The sequence below is a fragment of the Tachypleus tridentatus genome, chromosome 9, assembly GCF_004210375.1.
Source record: "Tachypleus tridentatus isolate NWPU-2018 chromosome 9, ASM421037v1, whole genome shotgun sequence".
NCBI lineage: Eukaryota > Metazoa > Arthropoda > Merostomata > Xiphosura > Limulidae > Tachypleus > Tachypleus tridentatus.
In genome coordinates, this window is record NC_134833.1 from 80,880,806 (window position 1) to 80,900,930 (window position 20,125).

Below are 20,125 nucleotides of genomic sequence, written 5' to 3' on the forward strand. Positions count from 1 at the left end.
TTTAAATTGATAGATTAACTTGAGTTTTTCCTGTCACTAGGGACGGGTACTTTTTCTTGTCCTACAACAACGTGAACGTTAAATCAATGGATCCTACAGAACTGTTTGTGTTGCCACTCTTGCATTGGCGCAAAACTGTTAAGCAACCAGTTATTTTTTACGACGAATATTCGATTACTCGTCATCTGATTTTCATGATACAAATCAGGAATGACAGTATGCACTGAATAAATAACCTTGTTATTCACGTTTGTAAGAACACTGAAATAATACTTTTATTTCTAGCTCCTGTGTAAAGATTTCATTATGTTCAGTAAACTTTGGGGGGCATTATCAACGTACTGATTAGATAGACGAAACATAACTAGAGTGTGACAGAAAATGACTGTTTTTACCGTATTTTATAATCTTCTAAACAATCACAAAGTATGTCCCTTTAAAAATTGCTTGATTTATACCTAACAAGTAACACGTGACTTACCAAGTGCTACAGGTAATAGTCGAATAGATAACTAAATAGATAACATTGTTATATATACAAGAGTTTAGCCAATGAAATACATCGGCTAAAACTCTTCACTTTAAGTTATGACCTCATAAGAGATACATTTGGCAGATACGTACAAGGAAATGGATTTTAAATTATGCTGTGTTTATGTTGAATACTGTTGTGAGCCCATCTTATGAAAATATTTAGTTGAAATAAAAAAATCAGTTATATTGATAGTTGTGGTTAAAAGCTATACATGCCTAATTTCTAATACTTAACTAAATGTATAATAGTTTTCACTTAAGAACATCTTTATGGCCCGTGTCTTATACATAAAAGAAAACAATATTGTGTCTTGTACCTCTACCATTTCAGTTTCATTGGAAATCTTGCCTCCAAGTTGTTTCTTTCTATAATTCTGTAAAAACACAAGATAACGCTAACATAACAGACTATCCAATATAGTGTACAGTAAAGTTTAACTGGTTGGTGGCGTTTCTGGTAAAATGTACTCATAAGTTATGTCATATGCACATGAAAGAAAATTAACGACCCATTAATCGTGAAGAGAGGCGTTAATCGTGAAGACAAAGTAATAATTTTTAAGGCGGAATACTATCAAAATTATCAAACTTAATTTCATGAAAGATTTGTTATGCATTTCATATCTTCCTAATGTTTTTAGTACTTACCTAAATTACTCATATAATACTGTGAGACGCCAAAGTAGAAAATGTTACTCAAAGCTTCATGAAATTTTACAGAGATAAAACGTATAAATAAATTTATATTTAAATTATTAATGGATTTGCATCAACATTTAATAATCTATAGGGGGCGCTAATGAAAGAAATTAGACAATCCATACACAATTTGACAATTAAAAAAAATACAACAACTGTGCATTCAGTAATACAGCACTACGAGAGTATTGGAAAATAGGTTTGTTTGTTTTGAATTTCGCGCAAAGTTACACGAGGGCTATCTGCGCTAGCCGTCCCTAATTTTGCAGTGTTAGACTAGAGGAAAGGCAGCTAGTCATAGCCACTCACAGTCAACTCTTGGGCTACTCTTTTACCAACGAATAGTAGGGTTGACCGCACATTTTAATGCCCCACGGCTGAAAGGACGAGCATGTTTGGTGCGACGGGGATTCGAACCCGCGACCCACAAGTTACGAGTCGAACGTCTTAGCCCACCTGGCCATGCCTTGAGAGAGAGAGTGTTCTGTAAACATTTTAAAACAATACCACATGTATAACAAATCAGACCGAAAACAGAAGGAGCGTCAGATGCACTCTACAGACAAACAAGGGCACAAACTTAAAACTTAGATCAAACAGCAACGGCAAAATAAATGAAAATTAGTTTATGTATCAAGTCTGTTTTTTTTAATTTCGCGTAAAGCTACTCGAGGACTATCTGCGCTAGCCATCTCTAATTCAGCAGTGTAAGACTAGAGGGAAGGCAACTAGTCATCACCGCCTAATGCCAACTCTTGGGCTACTCTTTTACCAAAGAACAGTAGGATTGACCGCACATTATAACGCCCTCACGGCTGAAAGGGCGAGCATGTTTAGTGGAAAGGGGATTCAAACCCGTGACCTTCAGATTACAAGTTGAACGCACTAACCACCTGGCCATGCCAGGCTCCATGAAGTGGATCAATTATATACCATTATTCTAACGATTTACTATTCGAGTTGTTTCTTTTCAAGTCCCTGGTTGCTCAGTTTTAAGATTTGTCGTAAGGTTGCGAAATTATTCATTTTTGTCCTACATGTTAGATTTTAATGTTAAACGTGTCATCTGTGTATTGAAATTGATTATTCATTCTACTTGAAGGCTCAAACTGTTAAGCCTAGTAAATAGATTTTCGTGAAAATATATAGATTAATGACGTGATGTGCTCTTTCCATTTGATGTTAAAATTAATATAACATTGTAGCATTTGCATTTGATGCTTTAGTAGGTTTAAATATTTAAGTAATATTGTCATGTAATGTAGTTTATCAGATCATAAAGATATTTCTAATTAATTTTATATATATATAAACAGACAAGGAGAGAGAACACACTGGAGATAATGTGTATGACAACCCTAGCATTGAAAATTTGGATTAAAAAAACAAATCAATTAGAACAACTGAAAATGATTTACTTTTTTGAAGGGTTATGGGGGATATTCTAGCCTCCTGGAAGGATGTTAAATCTTTTATTAAATCTAACTGATAACAGTTTTTTTCTTACCTAAAAACTAAATTTGGTTTGTTTATTGTTAAGCACGTTAGGCTATCTGTGCTATGTCCACAGCAGGTATCGAAACTCATGTTTTAGAGTTTAAACCCTCAGACGTATAGCTAAGCCTTGGGAGGGGCTATAAATTGGGATGGCTGGGTTAAAATAAAATGTACGTGACCTGACTAGTAGCTTAACTTTTTAAAAACACATGGAAGACAGTTAGATGTTGTAGTACCAAGTACACAAATAACAAGAAGAGATGGATGAATAAACAGGTCGATGTTTGGATATTTCATAACAAATGCTTTTATTTCGTTGTACCTATGTAAATTTTTATTTTCGAATAATATGTTCTTATGAGATGAAATTGAGAACGACGATCAACATAAAATAGTTTTAAAAAGATAATATTATATCCTACCAAAAATTATAAGAATAACTTGTCATACAAAATGATGATATGGAACTCCTCTTGAAATTTGGACATGCCATGGAATAGTGCCATTAATGTAAACACGTACGTGTTGTCCTTCCATAAGAAATAGGTCAGCAACTAGTAACCCATTCTATATCGGTCTGTGCTAAAACAAGTTATTCAGCTGTGAGTGCGTAATAAAAGAAACAGGTAATCCCATTATTTTGTTCAAAGATCCAGAGACAGAAATATCCCTTGTGGTGGTGAGTACAGCTGAACAGTTGTTTCCTGTCTATGGCCAATGGTTAAAAAGTAATTAGGGGTTGCTGTACCTGAATGCTGAGGTTCCTAACCTTGTCGTTTAATCCTGGTCGGCATAAGATACTTTAAAGGCTAACAATTAAAATGTTCTACAAGTGAAAATTTGGAAACAAATGTTTTTATTTTATTTTATTTGAGGCCCGATTCTCCATTTTGAGCCATTACCTTGTTCTTCATAACTTTGTTCCTTCTTCCTAGAAATAGCACTTTTAAATTCATTATTGTCACCTTTCCCACATTTGGAGGCATATGATCAAAAGAAACAAAGGTTAATAAACTGACAAAAAGAGAGAAAATATCTAATATGTGAATTATAAAGCCCAGCATGGCCAGGTGGTTAAAGCACTCGACTCGTAATCCGAGGGTCGCGAGTTCGAATATCCGTCACATCAAACATGCTTGCCCTTTCAGTCGTGAGGACGTCACAATGTAACGGTCAATCTCACTATTCGTTGGTAAAAAAGTAGCCCAAGAGTCAGTGGCGGGTGCTGATGACTAATTGCCTTTCCTCTAGTTTTACACTGCTAAATTAGGGACGGCTAGCGCAGATAGCCCTCGTGTAGCTATGCGCGAAATTAAAAACAAAACAAATAATATGTGAACTATAGACATAAAAAAGCTACTAAATTCAATACCATGGCAAACTGAACGCTGCTATAACACCATTAGATAAATATTATTTGAATATATACGTCAATGCTGTAAAATAAAATTTCAACAACCTTTGTGCGAAACAAAACAATTTATTAGAAGTAGCTGAATAAGTTTAGGTTCTGTTAAAACGCTATTTACATGAAAAGTCCAACGTAATTTTTAAGAGTTATTTGCTATCGTTTACTGATATTCAGTTGTAAAAATAAAAATAAAACAGGAAACAAGAAATAAATACATAGCTGGTTTTAAACAAATCACTTAAAATGTTCTCTATTATGCAGGTAGCAATACGAATAGTTCGTAGGATCTCTTACATCTTCATGGCAAGCTTTATAAAAGCACCCCCATCCCTGTTTCAAAGCTTTATGTCTTTATGTTTCTAAAAACCTTCCACGGATGAACCGTTGTGTGGCTTTGTGCTTGAATACGATTCATAAAATCAGTGCAATCCATCTGGACTGCCCCTCCAAGCTTCTTGATGTCATATTTGGATGATACAATGTGCAAATTTCAAATATTAAACTCAAAGAGCGTGATTGGTTCTGTAATAGAGCTCTTTAAACTGTGGTTACGTTATAACATTGACAATCAATCATTTAGCCTGGATGATGGGTGTTAAGGTGTTACTGAGTAGCTGCTTCCCCTCTGATTCAGTGATTCAATTTTAGGGAAAGCTTTCGTAGCTTTAACATATATACGAAGTAGAAGTACAATTATACTGTGATACCTAACTTGAACGATCTTTACATAACACACATACATACGTATGTATGATTATCCTCTGTCCTGTGAGAGATTTGCACTCCTCTAATATTAAGTAGTTAAGTCTCGTTATCACTGTCAAAAACCAACAATGCCACCAAATTGAATGACATACAGATATAAGCTTAATTAGTTCAAACAAATCCCTAAATGATAGAAAGTATTACAGTAGTAATGGAGATTATATTTCATTCTATATAGTTACTACCATTGTGCTTTCAGAACAAGTCACATGAAGCATAAATAAATAAACTGTACTTTCACCTAATTTAGTTATTACATTGAGATATATGAATTATTTTGGCTCTGTTTTTGAAACTGTTTCTGGACAAATCAAATACGAACTTGAAAGCAGAAAAAAAAAAGAGTACTTGAAACAGTCATGATGATGCCAAGTTAACTTGGAACAGTCATGATGATGCCAGGTTAACTCTGGAGTAACGTTTGTTTTATATTCGAATTTTACCTTCTTTACACTTAATTTATTGAAAGTATATTTTCTTGTTCAGTTGTTCAAACTGAATGCTTCAGTTATCTTGTTTTCGCTATTGTTTTGGAATAAATCGTATAAAATAATGGCTGAATTTATTTAACGAGCCACATACCTGAACCATTCTGTCATGCAACATCAGTAGTTTTGTTGCGAAACAAATCAATGGAAACATTTGTGATATGTTACTCAGTTATGAATGTTTTTTTGCTCTTAACCATAAAACAATACAAACGGCTATCTGTGCTGCGTTTGCTGTTGGTATCGAAACCACCTTAAAACGTTATAAACCTTCAAACTTACCACTGAGCCATTGGAAACAGAAATTAGTGAAAGCATTAGTTGTTTTTTATCTGATTATATACTTAGTTTTAACACAGTCTATTCGACATTCAGTTTGTATTTCAAGATGGTTCCAAATTAATATTTTATCATTCAGGTTGCACAAGATATCAACTCTTGTTTTCATCTACAGCTTTCTACAAATTATTGAATTATGTATTGGGTATTTTTTCCTGGGATTACTACCACTTCCCGTGTGCTCTATTAAAAAAGAAGCGACATTCTTGTAGACAGATTTAAATTCATTAACATTAGGCAGCACTCGACAGCTTATCTTCGACTAGAATGTGTTCGGACAAAGTCATAAGCGAATATTATCAACAGAAAAAAACAACACTTCACGTTGAATCCTAAACTGGATCGTGAAAACATATTACATTTGTTAGAATTTACAATTCGTCCTTTTCTGACAAGATAAGGATTTTTTTTTTTTTGTACAGTGTTCATGCTGAAAGCTTTTCGGGAGAAACATTGAATTCGTTATACCTCCTAGGCGTTGTGGAATTGGACAGCGCTTTTATGTAGCTGTCTAGAGATACAAATATATGCGATCGACACATTAGTTGAGTTTATTGGGAAGTTGGAAAAAATGCTTGAAAAGAAATGGCTTAAGGAAGCAAAGCAATTCCGAAATCTCTGGAGGGTTTTCTTGCAAATAGAAAACAAATGCTTGGTACTGGTTAAATAAAAGTAGATTTTTAGCATTGAAGGAAGATGCTCAACTTTGAGTATAATAAACAAATATTTCTATCAGCTTTTGTTTTGAATGATAGTGCTATTTTTATCTTATCCTAAAAGCGTAGACATCAGCATTTAACTTATTATTTATATTCCTAAAGATATATATATAACTTCGGTATACAGAGAAAACAGTGAAAGGTGATCGAAGATTATTTGGTTACTTTCCCCATGTTAAGCATATCTTTTTCATAGATAAATAAACTTTTTGTACATTAATGAATACTTTAAGATATATTTTCATTTGTATTGTTACTACAATTTACGTATCCCGCTGGCACAGCGGTAAGTCTACGGATTTACGAGGCTAAAATCAGGGGGTTCGATTCCCCTCGATAGACTCAGTAACTAGCCACAGTTATAAATTACCTTCACAGTTATTACAACGTATTTGAAATTGTTATAGTTAATATAGCTGTATATATGTTAATTTATAGTATTTCAATTCCTTAAACGAATACAAAGTTAAGAATGAGGTAATATTTACTGGCATATTTAAGGGGAAAAATGAATATAAAGAGCTGTTATATTTCTCTAGTAAAATTTCACCAACCAAAAGATAAGTGTTAGAAATAACAGTTTAAAAAAACTGGATTTGTTAAACATAAACTTTTGCTTTAAATACAAAATTCAAAACAAATCAAAGCAAACCCGTTCATCAGTGTATTTATTTACGAGATCACGTAAACAGTATTTACAAACAATTCACTCTGATGGCAACACATCTAATTGATAATTTATAGGAGTGGCCGTTTTACCAAAGGGGATCGTCATATCTCGCTTCCCCATAGGATTAGCGCAGATAGCCCCTTGTGCTTCTACGAATATCCTAAAGGAAAAAGCATTACCTAAATGACAATTTAGTAGAATATTTTACCTTTCGCTGTAACATATAATAAGGTAGATTATTGAAGGAATGTGATTCAACTGTTCAACTTCTTCATTACTAAAAAGTACTTATTTGTATTGAATCTAAAATCGTATGAACAATTCAACCTTCGTCGACTTAGGCATGTTTGGTATTATAAACCTAAAATCATGACACAAACATTTCCCAGAAATTGAAAATCAATTTAGATTTTGTAATAGAACAAGAATAATAAGTGAAAGAGAATGTTAATCTGATAAGATGTCAGGCTTTCTACGTTAAGTCTCTTATAAAACAATTCTTTGCTTTCCGGTCTTTGAATATTTTAATGGCAAATTTCTGTGGAAGATAAACGGTTTGTAGCAACCGAATATTTTCCTAATTATCAGAAGATAAGTTTGGTTTGGTTGGGGTATTTTGGACGAGAAAGTAGATTGTATAATTTACTTGTAGTCCGCTTTAAGGGGAAAGAAAATTGTTTTAACAAGTGAATGGACATAAATACAGCGGATGTTTGTCGGCAAACACGTAATTGAAATTTTTTTTTTTGAGAAGCTGAGTAAATATTTAACAAAAAGTGCTTGAAATGTGTGAAACATTTCTGCTTAATATTATTCTATAACTCAGTGAATAAAATTGTTTTAAACCTGTGTTAGGCCTACTTATAAGCAATAAAATTCACTAGCAGAAATCTGAGCCTGGCCTAGTGGTTACTTTATCAGGACTGTGAATCTGCAGGTTCTATGTTCATGTCCCGTTACAACAACAACAAAAAATAACAAAATTCACACTCCGCACTTCACACTCTCACAGAGTGAGAGTCAGATCCTACTTTTCGGTTAGACAAAAGTAGCTCGATAGTTGGCGGTTGGTGCTGTTTGTAGCTATTGAGTTCCTTTGCACAAGTACCACAAACATATAAACCATTAACAGAAACAGATAGAACATACAACCTTCAAACCTATATAATTCTTACATGATTTAATTGTTAATTTCAAATGTCTGATAGGTATAAAAAGTTGTAAAGCTAATATCAAATTATTATATTTGATTAGCGTCTACGGTTGAGTGCAAAATTATCAACATTATAAAATCAATACATTAATGTAAATGTTGATACAGCTCGCAATATAGAAATGAATGACTGTTTTGAATTTCGCGCAAAGCTACACGAGGACTATCTGCGCTAGAAATGAATGAACACATTAGTTACAAACTAATTAAATATTGAATTTTTTTATATTTTATGCATTAGCCATCTTATTTTAGTGATTTATACAGTATAAACACAAGCCAATTGATGTTCGATTTGTACTCGTAGTGAAACACAAGGACTAGCTGTGGCTTAATGGAGGTTTAATGTGCAAAACTAACAGGGTATATGTATCATCAATATGCATTTTTTTCAAAGCACTTCTAATTATTTTAAGATAACCTTGTGCCTCTAGTGTCTACCTATAGCACATATTTTGAAAGTGCAATGTTTCATATTTACAATGGAGTCATGTTACATTTTATAGCGCTGGAGCCCTACTAAATTTTTCAGACGCGTGACGTCACTATCAGGTTAAATATCTTCTTACGTATCCAATTTCTATTTGAAACAAAGCGAAAATATGCAATAGTAATTGTTCGAGACTACTTACATTAGTAGTATGTGGAATATGTAAAGAAAACACACAACTAAACTTTATCCACATTATACTTCAAACGCAAAGGAAGAAAACAAGTGATCACCATATGTACCGTATTTTTTGTTTAACAAAAGCTACCATACGTACCGTATTTTCTGTTTAACAAAAGCTACCATATGTACCGTATTTTTTGTTTAAGAACTGGTTACCACACGTACCGTATTTTTGTTTAACAACTAGTTACCATATGTACCATATGTTTTGTTTCCTTCGGCTTTATTCTTAGCTACGATAGTTTGAAAACAGTTTTAATAACTTAGACTTTTATAACCGTTAACACTCCTCATATTCTGCAAACACTTATAACCGAATAAAAAAGCTTGGTTATTAAAGACACTTAATTTCGGTTGTAAATTGAATAACTTAATTTTGTATACGTATTTGACTCAACTCTAAAAGCACAATTGCAGCTCTTAGGCACTTCACTAGCACAACAATTGTGAACACATAGTAACTTTTCCGTTTTTATTGATATTCAGTTGAAGCTGATTTAATTTTGCCAACTCTAAGTAACTTCTTTACAGTGAATGCATAAATACTATTATGAAACAGAGAAATGCTTATTTAGAAGAATCTAATATTTCACACTGCTAAACCATCAATTGTAGTTTAGAAATGAGTCCGAGTTCATTCTATGGATACAAATGTAAATGCATTTCTCGTTTATTCCACTAACTTGATGGGAACGAAAGTAGCGGGAAATTTAATGACCTAGGTTATTTGACATCAGGGCTGTTTGTTCGTTTGTTGAATTTCACCCAAAATTACAATTCTCAGGCTACTTTCTTTTAATCAACAAATCGTGTGATTGACCGTCACTTAATAAAGCCTTAATGGCTGAAAATGGGAACATGCTTGGTGTGACAAGGATTCGAACAAAAGGCCCTCAGGTTACGAGACAAGCGTCCTGACAAACTGTTCTTTAAGGTTGTCGGTGACCATTACATTATAACGCTTCCATGGCTGAAAGGATGAACATGTTTGGTGTGACGAGGATTCGAACCCGAAACCCTCAGGTTACGAAACAGGCATCCCGACAAATTGTCCTTTAAGGTTGTCGAAGTAAACTTTTTAGTTCAGTTAGTTTGTTTGAAAATGAGGTTTTAATATAATTATTTCTGTATTTTTGAAGCCAAACAACTTAACGAACTAAAGGTTTTATGTGTATAGTGAACTCAACAGCGAAGACTAAGAAGCTATTGTGACCAAAACTATGAGCTATCAAAAGTTTATAACAGCAGAAAGTTTAAAAATATTAATGTATTTATAGTTTCAGTACCCAAGCAGGAACGTTCACATGGTAAATTGTTCTAAAATAAATGGTATAGTAATATGGCATTTAATATTTATACATGTTATTTAACTGCCACGAGGGCGATCGACTCGTAATCTCAGGGTCGCTGGTTCCAATCCCTGTTACAACGGACATATTCGCCCTTTCAGTCGTGGGGGTGTTATAATGTAGGTCAATTTCACTATTCGTTGATAAAGAAGTAGCCCTAGGGTTGACGGTGGGTGGTGATAAACTGTTGCCTTCCTTTCGGTCTTATACTGTTATATTAGGGACAGTTAGCCCAGATATCCTTCGTAAAGTTTTGTGCAAGATTAAACAAACAAAAACAATTGCCATGAAAGTGGGCTGAAAATGTTAAAAATCGGGTTTTATACTCGATGTGGGAAAAGCCCACATAGCCATCCTATAGTGTAGACTTTCCCCTAACAACAACAACCAAGCCATGAAAATACCACCACATGTTTTGTAGATTGAAACTTTGCATTCAGTAAAAATCACTGAAAGTAACTTTGCACATTTAATAACTTGATTAGGGATCTAATTATCAGAGCCCCCTGGGGTTTCAGCGGTAAATATGATTACTTATAATGTTAAAAATCGGGTTTAAATATCCATAACGGACAGAGTAGGAAAAGCCCATTAAGTAGCTTTGCGCTCAGCATCATAATAAATAAACAAGCTAATAGAGATAGCAACGTTCCGTCTATTTGGCCGTATAATAAAATTTCGGTAACCCGAGCGCTTTACGAACTCTGACTTATCGACTTTGTACTCTATGTTTCATATAATTTTGTTCGACGTGATTTCTTACCACCATAATTATTTCATCCTATAAATTTTCATTGAACATAAAACGCTACTGTTTTATGGTTAAAATTAACTAATATTTCATCACAGAATTTAAAGAGATCGTAATACAGAATCACTCTTTGTTTTCGTTTCTACTATTAAAGTTTAATATTTTAACCTTTTCTAATTAAAACGACATTTAGAAAACAAACAAATCATAATCCCGTATATACGAGATAATTCCTTTAACTTAAGTCCGTGTTCATAATATAAAAACTTTTGTTTTTTTATGGAATTCTAAAGTAAATAAGGCTTGAGTTCAAGAACACATTTTAAGCATATTGTGATAACAGATTATAAGATTGCGTAGTTATCTCTCTAATTCTGCATGCTGGTTAACATAACTTTGAACACATGTCTATGTTATTACTTTTTCCAGTTAACTGCCTAACAAGGAACTTTCAAAGTTAGCCTTATCCTTCACACAGTCACTTTTTCTTCGTTTATACTACATTAAACATGAATGTTCTGTTTTTGAATTTCGCACAAAGCTATACGAGGGCTATCTGCGCTAGCCGTCCCTAATTTAGTAGTCTAAGACTAGAGGGAAGATAGTTAGTCAGCACCACTCACCGCCAACTCTTGGGCTACTATTTTACCAACGAATAGTAGGATTGACTGTAACATTATAACGCCCTCACGGCATGAAAAGGCGAGCATGTTTGATGCATCGGGGATTCGAACCCGCGACCCTCAGATTATGAGTCGAACGCCTTAATCCATCTGGTCATGCAGGGCCTTAAACATGAAGGTCAATGGCTAATGATCATTAGCCCAAGTTTTACTAGTTATCCTAATTAAACGATACGATTCATATGACATACACATATCTTTTTAAGTAAGATTTACATATGTCGTGTTAAGTAGTTGAGTTAAGTTATTACTGTATATATCATAACATATATTTGTTTTGAGAAAAGCTGTGCAGTGTGTCATCTGTGCTCTTTCCGCCGCTGGAAATCTACAACCGGATTTTAACAAACATAGTTAGTCTTGAAAATTGTCTCTTATTCGCTGTCGTATTATATGTTGTTTCAACGTTATAGTTACCAGCAATCAGAATAATTCCTGATGTTGAATATCCTTCCTAAATGCTCACGTTATGGATTTTAACGTAAATTATTATTTCTATGATTCTCAGTGGCGGGCTTGATAGTATATAAGTATCTACACTGAGGTAGATCATTTCACAATTTTGCACTAAAATCAATAAACACTACAGCAATTTATAACCGTGTGTTAAATTCGTAAAACATTGATTTGATTAAGTATTTAAAACGGTACAGTAAGTCTTTTCTCCCTGTGAGTCAGTAGTAAGTTTACAAAATTAAAACGAAAAATCCGGCGTTCGATTTTCCGTGGTGAACACAGCACAGATAAGTCATTATGCAGCATTTCGCTAAAAACGTTTTCTTAGTGAAGAAGTACATATACACTGCTGGCCAAAATGTTAAGGCCAGTGGACATAATGAAAAAATACGCATTTTGCGTTGTTACACTAATTTGAGTAGAGCTTCGAAAGATGAAAATAAGAAATGGGAAAATAAAAATAAAAAACTTTTTTAGCATTTAATAGGGAAAACGTGAACACTATGAAATTAGCCTAAATAGTAGCTGGTTAAAAGTTTAAGACCATACTGAAACGAAGCGTTAATCGGTAAACACGCAACGAAATTTAGTCATCTGTGTTTAAGCATTAACGTTGTCAACATCTCCCACTAACATCTCCTGTGTTACATTGGGTAAAAACATGGCAAAGGCTAAAAAGTGACAGTTTGAACGTGGCAGAATTGTCGAGCTGCAAAATCAAAGTCTCTCAACGTGCCATCGCTGGTGAGATTGGGCGTAGTAAAACTGCTGTTGCAAATTTCTTAAAAGACCCTGAGAGATACGGAACGAGAATTTCGCCGGCGTTGAGCAGGAGGATTCGACGGGTTGTCTGGCAAGACATTAGCTTATTGTGGAACCAGATTAAGGCCCTTACGGACGCAGAATGCAGCTCAAGAATAATAAGACGGCATCTACAAGAGAAAGGCTTTAAAACCGTAAACATCGTCAAAGGCCACACCTCCTTCCACACCATCAAACAGTTCGGTTAAGCTTTGCTGAGAAGCACTAAACATGGGACGGAGAAAAAAGAAAATTTTGTTTTCTAATGAGAAACAATTTAACCTGGATGGTCCAGATGGCTTCCAACGTTTCTGGCACGATAAAAACATCCCACCGGAGACATTTTCTACGCGACACAGTGGAGGAGGTTTCATCATGATCTGGGGTGCTTTCTCCTTCCATTGAACAATGAAGCTTCAGGTTATACAGGGGAGCCAAACAGCAATTGCCTACACTGGCATGTTGGAGAGAGCATCCTTATTGACTGAAGGCCCTCGCTTATGTGGAAATGACTGGATCTTTCAGCAGGACAACGCTGCAATCCACAATGCCCGCATAACGTGATTCTTTTGGACCATCCAGCGTGTTTGGTCGAACTGAACCCCATTGAAAATGTTTGGGGTGGATGGCAAGGGAAGTCCATAGAAATGAACGTCAATTCCAAACAGTGCATGATCTTCGTGAAGCCATCTTCACCATTTGGAATAGCATTCCAGCCTGTCTTTTGCAAACGCTTATATCGACCAGGCCAAAGCGAATGTTTGCAGTTATTCGCAACGACGGCCGTGCAACTCACTACTGAGACCTTGTGTGGGGCATTTCCTACCCTGTTTAGGACTTTTTTTGGTATGGTCTTAAACTTTTGACCAGCTACTATTTAGGTTAATTTCATAGTGTTTACATTTTCCCTATTAAATGCTAAAAAAGTTTTTTATTTTTATTTTCCCTTTTCTTATTTTCATCTTTTCAAAGCTCTACTCAGATAAGTGGTTGAGTCTAACAACGCAAAATGCATATTTTTTTCTTTATGTTCATTGGCATTAAGATTTTGGCCAGCAGTGTATATTATAAAGTGTATATGTATATATATCATAAAGTTTATAACGTTGAATTAACTGGTCTTAAGGATTATATGTTCGGTTTAATTTTACGCATAAAGCAACATAATAGGTTATTTATACTTTGCCGACAATAGGAATCGAAACTTAATTTTATGCGTTGCAATCACGCAGGCTTACCACTGATTCACTAGGGAAGGAATTCTCGTTTAAAGAAAACAAATTGAACCTGTAAAGCCATTATAACATGAAACGTAACTTAAAAATAAGTATCTTCTAGGAAAACGAAGACAAGACTATCTCATCCGGTAAAACATCCACCCCGGTATACGTCAGTTATAACGTACGTCTAGCAAAGTGAATTATATCTAAATATAATTATTTTCAGGTGATCTCGTATGTAAACACTTTAGTGAATTGGCACACATGTGAATGATCAAAGCTCAACTTCATTTGTTTTTAACAAAATACAAAACAGAATTTTTGTTGTTACAAAAGAGATATTTCAGGAAGCTTCACTTTATTGATTTCAAACAATCCAAAATTTTAGAAAGTGTAAGATGCAGTAAACAAAATACAGTTAATTTTTTTTTAACGTACCATTATTTTACGATGAGTGGTATAGGGTAAGACTATACCTTCACACTACCCACGAGACCGTCTTACTCAACATAACTGACGCACATTTCTTCCGTGAGCTTCAGACCCACACACTAGTACCCAAGTTCTTTTCCACCATTTTCCTAGATCAGGGATCGGCAACTCCTGAAAGAAGAGAAGCTTTTTTTTTTTTTTTTGTCAAAGGCCAAAACATTGGGAGCCTGAGCATACCCTAGGCCTAACCGCCGACCTAAAATTGTGTTGCATTTCCAACAGTCTAATGGCACTTCGGAAAATTTGCTTACTTTTCACATTTAAATTATTTTTGGTTGATGAATCTTTTGTTGGTAATATAGGCTTTGGAATTTGAATCTAAAACCGAAGTAGATATAATGTGCAATTGTATCCTGTTTCATTTATTTAAAAATATAAAAATTAATAAAGGAAATCTGACATTATCATTCCGTTTGTATTCCTGATAAAGTGTTTACTCCGTTTTTTTATTCTGATAAATGAGAATTTGCGATTTTTATCTTTGAGAGCCACGTGTAATTATGCAAATAGCCGCGGGTTGCTGAACCTTGTTCACGATAACGCAACTTGCAAATGGAGCACACCCTTCTTGACCTCTTCCAAGGACATTTAAGTGGTGGCTTAATTTTTTAAATCCATTTGCTAAAAATGCAAATGTTTGCGAATTACGCGGGGAGGGAGCGTTATATAGAATATTATTCCTAAAGTGGCTTCCAACCATAAAAAATGAGATTTTTTAAAATTAATTTTTTATTTCAATTTTGTTTGAATTAGAAATTTGTAATAAAACAAGGCTAATTATAAAATATTTTGCTTTTTCAAGGCATTCATATTATTTAGTAAAAACTGTATTTAAAAATTACCGCTGATCTCAAATTAATTTGAACTAGTCGATTGGAGGCAAAGGAAGCAGTCAATAGTACTTACCATCAACTTTGGGCTACTGTAATAAAATAGTAGGAATTGGCCGTCACTCTTATAGCACATTCACGACCTCAAAGTGAGGATGACAATTTTAAATTACTGGACTCAGTAATTACTAGGTTACTCCTTGAGTTTTTGAGTATGGGCTTAAACAAACATATTTAGGCCAGGTGGTTAAGGTATACAACTTGTAATCCGAGTGTCGCGGGTTTGAATCCTCGTCACAACAAACATGCTCGCCTTTACAGCCGTGGGGTGTTATATTCAGTGACGGTTAATCCCCTATTTGTTAATAAAAAAGTAGTCCAAGAGTTGGCGGTGGGTGTTGATGACTAGTTGTCTCCCCTCTAGTCTTACACTGGTAAATTAGGACGGCTAGCGCAGGTAGCCCTCGTGTAGCTTTGCGCAAAATTAAAAAACAAATAAACATATTTATATTAAAAATATTGTGAATAAGAAAAAAAAGATCTAGTTACAAAAGAAACACAAATTAATGGTCCTTATGAATGTTAATATTGTTAGATACTTTATCATATTACCAGTTTCTTATTATATATAATTAATTATACAATGTAATTAGTATTTTAGCAATTACTTATATATTTCTTTTAATATATTAGGAGGTATCTTTTTTCGGTATTTAATATTTATGTGTCATCTGTTACATTCAGTGCAACTCGTGTTAACGTGTCAATTTGCTTTAGTGTATTCATCAATTAAGTGTATTTAGTGGTGCATGCTATCAGTTTGCTTTAGTTCATTTCTCATGATATATAAAATAATATAAGTCTTTATCGTTAATGTACGAGTGTCTGTCTTTATAGGTAACGTTTTCGGTTTGCTTTTCGCACTTTGATGTAAATTTTGGTTAATTGTTTTTAGTCACAACCTGTCATAAATAAGCTCTTTTGTATTTAGTGTTTATGTTACCAGTTTGTGTAGTGTACATAATTTTTAACTTAGTGTTTTCTTGTTCATAATTTGTTTTGTTTTTCCAATGTAATTTCCAGTTTTATACTTTTCTTATTACAAAGTCATCTCGGACTAGCGTTATTAACCGTAGACTTACCGCTGTCCCAGCAAGGAACTCCAGTTTTATATAGGATATGAAAATTCGTTAATGAATTCAGACAACTATCTTATAATGGAAAATTGATCTTGTCTTTGAAAAGATTTTTTCTGAATTTCGCGCAAAGCTACACGAGGGCTATCTGCACTAGCCGTCTCTAATTTACCAGTGTAAGACTAGAGGGGAGACAACTAGTCATCACCACCCACCGCCAACTCTTGGGCTGCTCTTTTACCAACGAATAGTGGGATTGATCGTACATTATAACGTCCCCACGGCGTAAAGGGCGAGCATGTTTGGTGCAACCGGGATTCGAACCCGCGACCCTCAGATTACGAGTCGAGTGCCTCAACCACCTGGCTATACCGGGCCCTTTGAAAACAAGCGTCACACTTGACCTAGTGATTAACGTGCTCTGACTGTGAGTCCGATAACTTGTGGTTTAAGAACCGCTGCTGCAATCTTTGGGGCTGTGAGCTAGTATACATTACTCGATCAGGTAAGAGTTACAATTCCCTAAGAATTCGCAGGGATGCTATTATATAGCTATTTTTCTTCTAGTTTATTATTTTAAAATTAATTAACTCTGCGCATGAATCCCTTGTGCAGACTTGCACGAAAATTTGAAAAAAACAAACTTTAAAAGATGCGTTCTCAAGATGGCTGGTATGGGTATTAAAACATTCATTAAAATACCAGCAGTCTTGAGAATGCATTTTTACTTCAAGCGGGTTTCTCGTTATAAAAAAAACTTTGAATGAAGTAATTAAAATCTAGTATTTAAGAAATGTACAATTACTATTTTGTTTATTTAAGAACATGTTCGTTATTGACCAATCAGGGGCCTTAAATTTAATTTTGGAATTTGACTGTAGTGTGTTTTCATGGTTTCTGTGTCTTATTGTGATGTATGAACCCTGTTACGTATTACAATTTCAAATAACCTAAAACTGAATTAATTTGTAATTTAGATTTGAAAGTTAAATAAATGTCGATTTGTATGTAATTTATAATACTTGCCAACAGGATTGGTGCACACAGTTCTTTTCTTTCTTAATATAAGTATATTTTATATACACACAATAACACAATTTATAATAACAATTATTACAAATAATAATCTATATAAAAAGGTTTTACAAACTTACAAACAATCCGAGTCTCGTATCTGATCCTGAACTTCCTTGATAACTTACCGAAGGTTCACGATGAGCAACTTTAATGTGGATACAATTCCCTTAACAGGGAGCTAGCTAACTCAAAGTTCTTCGCCGATCACACGTGAGTTTTTCACAGCTAAATTATATGATGTCTTCATAAAAATACTAATGTCCAATGGGAATCCGCCGAAGGTAAATGGTTTGTAATGTTCGAAGTTTACAAACTTTCCTGGTCAGTTATAGCTTCCGAGGTTTATAGCATACCAACTATAGTAAACCAATAATATATACCGTCTCTTGGCGCGTTGCGTTCGTTACATTTATGGACGCGAGGAGAGTTTCTAGAAATTTCAGTCTACACAACGATACTGACGATACACCAGCGTTTACGTATACACATATGTTGTTGATTCTTAAACTCGACAATTTTCTAAAACTTTAGTAAGTGGGCGAGAGTTTTGCAATACAGATTTAACAGTATGAATTATGTAAATTTTTACATATAAATTTAACTTAAAACAAATATCAACATTAAAACAGATATACAACTCTTTACAAAAAGCTGTTTGTGAAAATGAAACTCATCATTGAATGATCTGATTAATTGTTTGGAATTAAGAACAAATCTACACAATGGTGGGCTATCTGCGCTCTGCCCACCACGGGTATCGAAACTCGGTTTCAAGCAGTGTGAAGCAGCAGACATATTGTTGTGCCTCTGGGGGGGGCAATGAGCTGAAGTTGGACTTTTCGCTCTTTAATTGAATAAAATTAAAACTAGCAACCATATTGTGATTGTAAATTATTCTACGTTATTAAAACCCCGAAAAAAGTGTACCTCAGGTTTGCAACTTTGAATTTTTTTAATATGATCCTTCATTATTATGTTTATATACGTTAATTAAACTTAATATTTATACTCCACTTAACCGAAAAACGTATTGTATTTATATTTCTGGCAAAAGCAAATACAGCAAGTAATGAAAATCGATAGCGAAAGATTTACAAATCTTTCAAGCTTCTTTGGAAACATGTTCCACCTACGTACTTTCCATATTCAGGATACAACTGGTGCCTTCCCATCATGCCTTTCTTCGCAGAAATATTTCCTATTCCAGTATGTTTTGTAACTTATTACAAAGAAAGAAAATAAGTTCACCAGTTCCTTAAGTTTGTAATATTTTGTAACGATATCAAATTAGTAAAGCGTAGGCATTTATATAATAAGGACTTTAAGGACACTAAGGAAGGTATTTGTGGCATAGACAGACTCTGAGCGGAAGTAACTTTATGGTAAGTAGTCAACTGAAAATAGATAAAGCTCCAAATAAAAACAAGTTTTTCTGGATGGTTTTAAAGGAGTCCAAATATCAGACTCTGTATTTTACTTCTGTAAAATACAGATTCACTTATGCTATTCAATTTTATTTATTTTTAAATACGGTGGTAAAAGTTGAGTTGAAATTTACAGGTTAATGGAATAATTGATTGTTTAGAGCTAAGCACAGAGGTAAACAGTGTGTTACCTGTGCTCCACTCACCAAGGGTATCGAAATCCGGTTTCTAGCGGTGTGAATCCGCAGATCTAGTGCTGTGCCATTAGCGGGGCTGATAGGGGTGGGGGTGGGCACAGAGCAATTAGTGGTAAAGCAGTACCATAAAGTTCAATTAACGTGCATTTAGAAAATCATTTAGTGAGACATGATTTTATGAATAAAAACCGACGTGGGATGTATTAAATCAAGACTTCCTTCTAATAACCTGTAAAATATTTTTTAGAGTGTTACTTGTTATGTGGTTGATGAATATGCTGTGAAAGCGTTGTAATTACGTTTTCAAGAAGCCACACAAATATATTAGCATAGAAAATCACATCTGTACAGATAGGGAAAGGCACGTCAATCGGGTTCTAGGGTGGCATAATAGGAAAAAGAAAAATATTGCTGTTATTAATGTTATTCAATCAAATGAGCCGTTGTTGCCAGTGGAGTGTCAGTCTTTGATAGTTTATGTTGTTGTCGTAAATTGAGGCATCGCGAAAAGTGAAAAAGATATTTTAAAATATGTAAAAAAAAAAAAAATAATAAGTGTGGCGCCAAACCAATAACCTTAACACCTGCTGTTTTAGTTAATAAATATATCAATAATTTACAAATAGCGAGCAGCGTGACATTAGATCAATTACATTAACAAAACTGCTGGTTTATTTAATATATCAATAATATACAAATAG

The 20,125-nt window shown here is 34.2% G+C and overlaps 1 protein-coding gene and 1 long non-coding RNA gene across 3 annotated transcripts in view; one reads left to right on the plus strand and one right to left on the minus strand.

Moving 5' to 3' along the window:
• LOC143225599 (synaptotagmin-5-like) overlaps positions 1-20,125 on the plus strand; it is a 133,169-nt gene that overhangs the window by 15,055 nt on the left and 97,989 nt on the right. The window lies entirely within an intron of this gene.
• LOC143225601 (uncharacterized) lies at positions 14,540-15,781 on the minus strand. The gene is made up of 2 exons (XR_013013950.1): positions 15,667-15,781; positions 14,540-14,871 (listed from the first exon to the last, which is right to left on the minus strand). It is a non-coding gene; the product is annotated as an uncharacterized LOC143225601 (long non-coding RNA).